We start from the raw sequence: 8702 nt of genomic DNA on the forward strand, positions 1-8702 counted from the left end.
TATCACTTACTATACCACAAGCCACAGCTCTTGTGGAGAAGATGGCGTCCAATCAAAGCTGGAATGAAGAGAGGACCCAGACAAGCAAGAGAGGTGGAGGTATCCATCAGCTCAAGGAGGTAGACATGCTGTCTGCAAAGCTAGACCTACTCATGAAGAATCTCGACGATAGAGCTGGAGACAAGAAAGAAGTTATGCACATCTACGACTCTCACATGACTTGTGAGGAGTGTGGAGATACTGGACACTCAGGCAATCACTACCCTGAGATACTTGAGGATGTGAACTACATCAACAACAACAACTACTACAACCGTCCTCAACAAAATCAAGGTTGGAATCAACAGAGGCCTAACTACTCAGGTAATTATCAAGGTAACAATTCTTACAAGAATAAGAATAATTTTCCACCTTTGAGAGAGTTAGTGTCTAATCAAGGAAAGCTAATGGATAATCTATCTAAGAAATTGACATTAAATGATAAAATGCTAGAAAATATAAATAATAGAATGGATAATTTCTCAACTGCCATCAAGAATCAAATTAGCTTTAATAAAATGATTGAATCTCAATTAAATCAAATAGCTGCTGCTGTTCCTACTACTAAGCCCGGTATACCATCACAACCGGAAGGATTAGAATCTGCAAATCTTGTAGCCATGTTTGATGCAGGTAATTGGAGTAACCCCATCACTGAATTCTCTACTGACCTTCTACCGGTCAAGAGAGGCGATCCAGGACGCCCCGTCATCCCGATCTCCATCGGCATGGTGGACGTTCCAGAAGCACTCTGCGACTTTGGCTCTAGCGTCAACATTATACCAAGGGTACTCTATGAAAAATTCTTTACATATCCTTTATTAGAGACAACCATGTGTTTGCAGTTTGCAGATCAGACGATAACTTTTCCAAAAGGAATCATGAGGAACCTTTGTGTCCGAGTTGGTGCCTTGTATGACCCAGTAGACTTCGTAGTGGTAGAGACCGGAAATGATGAGAGAGCACCCATCATCTTAGGGAGGCCATTCTTGAACACCACGGGAGCTATCATCTACGCTAGTGCTGCCAAGATCAGTTTCTACGTCAAAGGGAGGAAGGAGACATTTTTCTTCAAGAACAAGACTACACAAATTCCAGATCAATCCAGACGTAAGTCAAGGAAGAGGACCAACAGGAGGAACAGGAACAAGCAAGTGTGGACCGAGTCAGCTAAGATGGTCACTGTAGTTCATGGAGGCCAAGATCATCAACTTAAGTCACCGCTTTTGACCAAGAAGGACGACCCAGGAATGCCAAGCATCTACTGCTCCATAAATGGATACAACTTCTACAAGGCAACTTGTGACACCGGATCGGGCATCAACATAATGGCCGCAGTCACCTATCGGCTCTTGTTCGGAACCATGCCCTTAAAACCAACATACATTCAGCTCCAGATGGTAGATCAAACATTTCGAGAAGTTCAAGGAATAGTAACCGATGTCCCAGTCAAAATAGACGATCACTTTGTCTACACAGACTTTCAAGTTATTGATATGGGAGAAGACGAGTATGATCCACCCATCATCCTTGGAAGACCGTTCCTCAGCACCGTTAAAGCAATTATCTACATTGGAACCGGAGAAGTCCATATGCACTTCCCCTCAGAGAAGGTACGCCGTTATTTTATTGACCCTAACTATATCGTTGAAAATCTAAGGAGGTAAGAAAACGACGCAATCGCAACCAGAGGAGGCAGATCATCAAGGATGGATGGGCAGACTACGAAGGAGAAGTGATAAGGTCAGAAGACGTAGAGTTTAAACAGAATTATCCTGAGGAGACCGAAGCACCGAGTCAGGTGTGGAAAATGAAGATAACTATACATGAAGAGGAGGCGCTGCCGGAAGTACCGACTACGCCACCCAACGAACCTCAGGACAATTGAGAAAATGGAGAGTCCCGTTCGAAGGACTTAAAAACACCGAACGCCTTGCCAAGAGGTAAACTCGGTAGTTATCCTTTCCCTTTCAATTATGTCAACTAGTTTACTTAGTTAATTAAATTCATGCTATCCTAAAAAGAAAATAAAAATGTTAAAAAACAGTAAGCCCCATGTGAGTATACGAGTGGCATAAAACCCATAGGTACATTCACTATGGTGGCATAAAAATAAAATAAAAATTTCTTTTCTGCTTTATAAAATAAAAATATAAAAATAGGGAGTAACAATTATTAAGGAGTCTCAACATGATAAAGGTTAGATATTTATGCTAACACTTAACCAGTTCCACAAGCTATGTTGTCTATTTGAGCTCCACAGAATTTAAGAATCAGGAAAACTGGCAGACGGAGGACATTCTAATCGCTGTCAGAATGCTGCTGACTTTCAAATACACCTCTGCCGCCTGCTAGCTACATCAAGGGAAATTACGTCAAAATTCAGCTTGGGGGAGAGCACCCCCATTTATCTCGATAAGTATTTCTATCTATCTATCTTTATATTTATATTATTTTAGAATAATAATATACATAACTATGAAAAAGCAAATAAAGATTTTGTGCTTATATATATATATATATGTCTTTTGCTTAGTGTGTTTAATAAATAAATAAAGTGGCTATGCTAATCTGTATCTAAATAAAACTCAAGCATGGATATGATGAATAGTTGCTCTGCCTAATTTGCACATTTTAAGTTCTCTCTCAAGTTTAGATATAACTGTTATAATTTAAAGCTTGCTCTAGACCTAAACTTGTGGGATGAAAACTTGATCTGATGTCTAAGTTGTTAATGGATACGATATGGGAAGGTTGAGCTGTTGTTTATCTGTTTCTAGAGATGCTAGAATTCTGGTGAATTTTATCTTTGAAAATCTTTAAAATATTGCATGATGAGTTCCTGTATGATGAAATAAATGCTCAAGTTATCTTGTGAAATTGAGCTGTTGTTTTCCCTTGTGAAATAAATGCTCAAGTTATCTTGTTACTACCACTTGCTATATTATCTCAGGAGATGAGTGCTTAAAAAAAAGAGAAAAAAAAGAAAAAAATACGAGGAAATAAAAAGAAGCAAGTGCTCGGAACCTCGAAAGGAAAAAAAAGTGAGACGAGAGGTAAAAATGGACAAGTGTCCGACAGTAGAATTAGAGGTACAAGATACCCACCCGAGAGAAAAGAAAAAGAAGAGCATCTCATTCTCCTCATAAAGTTTCAAAAAGCAAGAAAGTTATATATCCCCTCAAAGAGCAAAAGTAGAATTAGACTTCCACCATTGTTATCACCATCATCACCATACACCATTCATTCGCCACACATGCACATCTTGATTTGGCTTATTGATTTGTTTCTTTGGATCCATGGTTTGACTATGCAATACATGTCTTGTAAGTATGTATATTTTATCTCCCACCTATGAGCTCCAGATATTAAAGCCTTATTAGAGTAGGGTGAGAGAGGAGGCAATGTCATTATGCTTTATACCACAAATACCACATACTTTTTGAGAGAACGCATATACCATCACTGCCTTGGTAAGGATCCAGAAATACCACAAAAGAGAGATATGAGAGAATCATACAAGGAATCTCTGAGTTTCATTTGAAAATCTGCAAAAACCCCAGAGCTATAGCTGACAATTTTTAAAGATATTGCAACAACTTATGATCCATAGCTGAGTCTATCCTTGCTCAAGGACGAGCAAGAGGTAAGCTTGGGGGAGTTTGTTGATGGTCCTTAAGTATCAAATTTAATTATCAAATAAATAAAGAAAAGGATCCAAATGAAATCAACATCTAGACTTAGGGTTTTATCTGACAGAATTCCACGAGTTTTGGTGTTTGTCTATTTCTGCAGGGGGTTATCAGGAAATACAGAAGAAAGGCCCACACGTCGGGATTACATAGAGATATTAACGTGCCGCGCAATTATCTTACATCTAGAAGACTCCAGAAGCCATGAGACCGAAGCGGAGGCAAAACGGGGCCAGAGGCAGGGCGCCCGCCCTCCTGCCCTCGGCGCCCGCCCCCTCCCTGAGTCCAATCAGGACTCTGCTTCGTGGGAGATGTCCACCGACCTAAAGGATGAATCTAAACCATACAATCTATATTGGTTTGATCCAATGGCCCAGATTCACTTGAAGGGACTATAAAACCAGACCCCCTGGCCCCTGGAGGAGAGAGCCTCTCAACCCTAATTCATTGTTCTTCAAGGGAGAAGAAGCCTCTGATCAAGATTAGAGCCACCACATCAATTAGATATCTAGATTAGCATAGCTACATAGGATTAGAACTAGAAGGAGTCAATCTTCGATTGGTTTCCGGATCTGTCAAGCGGATTCTTGGTATAGCGTTTAGATATCTAGATTAGCATAGCTACACAATATTATGAATATGACTTTGTTCTACTTCAACATATTGCTTATGACTTTGCTCTACTTGCTTATATTCAAGATTATATTGTTCTTAGTTTATCATAGTTATGTACTTGGCTTAGTTAGATTCGATCTATATACATGCTTAGGATCGTATAGCGTTTATCCATCGGATCCATGGGTAAATGATAGATATTGTGTAGGCGTGGTGCTTATACCATATTTATCTGCGATTGTACCCAATATGCCAGATCGTGGGGTGGTTTGTGATAGTGACAGCTTCATTGATTCTTATATAGTCCCCCTCTCGTGTATTGGGCTGGCAGAGCAATATTATTATAGGGGAGTGATTGCTATGTTTCTCATTTACCTTGCTAATATCACTATGCATGGGCGTAGTCTTGTCTCACAATGATTGCTAAGTATGCTTGCACTAACTATGATAATGCTAGACTATATAGTTGAGAATAACTTAGGGAATATTCTTGTAGTTCGTTCTAATACCATGCTAATGACTTTCTAGAGTATCTAATTGAGGTGCTTATCATAATTATTATGTGGCTAGATCAGATTAATTATCTTTGTCACTATTATTATTTCATATATGTTTTATGTGACACTTATCCCTGTATGAAAGAGATAGATATATGTTCTCAATTATACATGCAATGATAGATGCTCAATCTCATATTCTATTCTGTAATCAATATTGATGATTGTTAATCCCTTCCCAGTGGTAAAAATATAAATAACGATACCTGAAATACTTCCCGGTTAAAATGCTGCATCGGTATTAATCTATGCGCTTGCAGATCCCATTCATTATTTATTTAGAAGAGCAATTGCATATTTCAATACCGCGTCTCTTATATCATGCTGGGGATGACAACTTGGCTTAAGTGGTATGAGGGATAGGTTTGGCATTTTTGGCACCGTTACTAGATTTAGAGAACTTAGTCTACTTTTGGTAATGATGTTAAGAATACCCAACAGGCACTAAGGGCACCAGGACTGCCAAGGCATACATCCTCCAAGAAAAGTTCTCAAGCTTCAAAATGCAAGAGGATGAAGAGTGTCAGAAATGTTCCATCGGTTGCAAGTCATTGTGAATGAGCTCAAGGCACCTGTGGAAGAAGTGAAGGATAGCCAATTCTCTATGAAGTTCTTGAGAAGGTTGCCCAAGAGATTTGACACATTGATAATCATGCTAGTCAAGACAACACTTAGTGAATCAACACCTCAACAAGTGTTCCAAGAGGTGATGACCGATGATGCTTATGGAGAAGATGATGAGAAGGATGAGTTGATCAAGAAAAAGAACAAGGATGGTGAGAAGAAGGATGATGAGAAGAAAAAGAGTGTGGCATTCAAGGCATCCACATCCAAGGGCAAAGCCAAGGTAGAATCATCAAGTGAAGGTGAAGCATGCTCTTGTGATAGTGATGAAGATAAGGAGATGGCTCTTCTTGTCAAGAAATTTGGCAAATTCATGAAGAAAAAGAGCTATTGGGCAAGAAGGAAGAAGAGCTCATCCAAGAAGAATGATCATGCCATGAGATGCTTTAGATGCCATAGCAAGGATCATCTCATCGCCAAGTGTCCCTATGATAGTGATGATGAAGATGCTATCAAGAAGGAAAGAAGGAAGCAAAAGAAGAAGCAAGAAAAGAAGGAAGGCTCAAACAAGAAGGGTGATGCCCATGTTGCAACTTGGGATAGTGATGACTCCAAAAGTGATGATGAGAGCACCAAGAAGAAGGGGCATGCTAGCATTGCAATTCAAGGAAAGAGCTCCATCTTTGACACTCCATCATGCTTCATGGCTAAGGACACTAAGGTATCATCCAATGATGAGAGTGACCATGCTAGTGATAGTGAAGTGATGATGATGAACCAACTAAAGATGAACTAATCACTATGCTATAAGATTGCACTCATCACTATAAAGAAACTAGAAGGGAGTGCAAGGCCTTGCTTAAGGATAAGAAAACTCTTATGCAAGAACTTGATGAGCTTAGAGCATCTTATGACAGTCTAAAGGAAGACCATAAGAAGCTTCAAAAGGCTCATACAAAGCTTGAAGAAGCTCATTCCTCTCTAGTTAACAAATGTGAAAATGAGCCAATTAAAATTGAGAAAGCTAAAACTTGCAACATAGGCCTAACATGTGGTATCTTAAGTAAGCCTATTGATGTTGTTTCTACTAACCCTTCATGTAGCACATATACATCATTCTCATTTAGTAGTGATGGTTTCACTTGTGACACCACACTAAAAGTTGAGAATGAAATTCCCAAGAAGGAAGTGAAAGAGCTCAATCACACCTTAGCCAACGCTTATGGTGGTGAAGATAGTTTTGTTATGTGCTTGGGTAGCCAAAGAGCTTCTCTCTATAAAGAGGGATTAGGCTATAACCCCAAGAAAGACAAGGCCGCCTTCGCTCCTCACAAGACACATTTTGTGAATAACAATGGCTGGTATTGCAAAGCTTGCATGCATGTTGGTCACTTAGAGCAACAATGCATGAACAAGAAACCCAAAGCTAATGTATCCTCAATTAAGCTTAATTCTTTCTAAGTGCTTACCAAGGATACAAAAAGTGTTTATGCTAAGTTCATTGGTGCACCATAGATGGGCTCAAAGAAGAAAGTCATTTGGGTACCAAAGAGCTTAGTTGCTAACCTTGGAGGACCCAATCAAGTTTGGGTACCTAAAAGGAACTGATATTGTCTTGTAGGTCAATCACAAAGCCAAAGGAAGGCATTGGGTGCTTGATAGTGGGTGCACTCAACATATGACCAAAGAGTCTTGTATGTTCAAATCAATTGATACAAATCAAAATGGTGGCTTTGATTCTATCACTTTTGGGAACAACAAGAAAAGCAAGGTCAAAGGGCATGGTACAATTGCTATCTCTAATGATATGAGCATATCAAATGTGTTGCTAGTTGAGAGCCTTGATTTCAATCTCTTGTCAATTGCACAACTTTGTGACCTTGGTTTCAAATGCATCTTTGGTAGTGATGATGTTGAGTGGTTAGTGTTGATGGATCAAACTTGATATTCAAAGAATTTAGGCATGGTAGGTTATACTTGGTTGATTTCAATGATAGTGACACTCAATTGACATCTTGCCTAATTAGCAAATCAAGTTTGGGTTGGTTGTGACATAGAAGGCTTGGTCATGTTGGAATGAAACAATTGAACAAACTATTAAGACATGACTTAGTTAGAGGCTTGAAGGATGTCACTTTTGAGAAGGATAAACCATGTAGTGCCTGTCAAGCCAGAAAGCAAATTGGAAATGCACATCCTATGGTGAAATGAGCACATCAAAGGCATTTGAGTTATTGCACATGGATTTATTTGGGCCAACAACATACACTAGCATTGGTGGCAACAAGTATGTATTTGTGATAGTTGATGACTACACTGGATACACTTGGGTGTTCTTTCTCTATGACAAAAGTGATGTTTGTGATCAATTCAAGTCTTTTGTCAAGAGAGTGCAAAATGAGTTGGAGATTACTATCAAGAAAATTAGAAGTGACAATGGTAGTGAGTTCAAGAACACAAGAATTGAGGGTTTGTGTGATGATCTTAGAATTGGACATCAATTCTCTCCAACATACACTCCTTACTCCAATGGTGTAGTTGAAAGAAAGAATAGAACCATGATTGATATGGCTAGATCAATGCTTAGTGAATACAAGGTTAGCCATTCATTTTGGACTGAAGCTATCAACACGGCATGCTATTGTTGTAACCGTCTCTATTGCCATGGGAAGCTTGGGAAGACACCATATGAGCTATTGAATGGAAGAAAGCCCAACATTGCATACTTTAGAGTGTTTGGTTGCAAATGCTACATTCTCAAGAATGCCACTAGATTGAGCAAGTTTGAAAAGAAATGTGATGAAGGGTTCTTACTTGGTTATTCCACCACAAGCAAGGCATATAAAGTTTGGAACTTGGCAAGTGGCACCTTGGAAGAAGTTCATGATGTTGAGTTTGATGAAGCCGCGGGATCTCAAAGTGAAGCTCAAAATCTTGATGATGTGAGAGGAGATCAATTGGAAAATGCAATGAAGAACATGGATGTTGGTGACATAAGGCCAATGCAAGTTGATGATAATGGTGACATTCACATGATCAATCAAGAAATGCAAATTGATGCAAATGAAGCAAGTACTAGTGGCTCTCATGATGATGGTCAAAATCAAAATCAAGCAAGTGGAAGCAATCAGTTCCAATACTCCAACCTACAAGCATAGCAAGGGATCATCCATTGGATCAAGTCATTGGTGGTATTCCAAGTGGTGTACAAACAAGATCAAGGCTAGCATCCTTT

Source organism: Sorghum bicolor, chromosome 8, assembly GCF_000003195.3.
Source record: "Sorghum bicolor cultivar BTx623 chromosome 8, Sorghum_bicolor_NCBIv3, whole genome shotgun sequence".
Taxonomy (NCBI): domain Eukaryota; kingdom Viridiplantae; phylum Streptophyta; class Magnoliopsida; order Poales; family Poaceae; genus Sorghum; species Sorghum bicolor.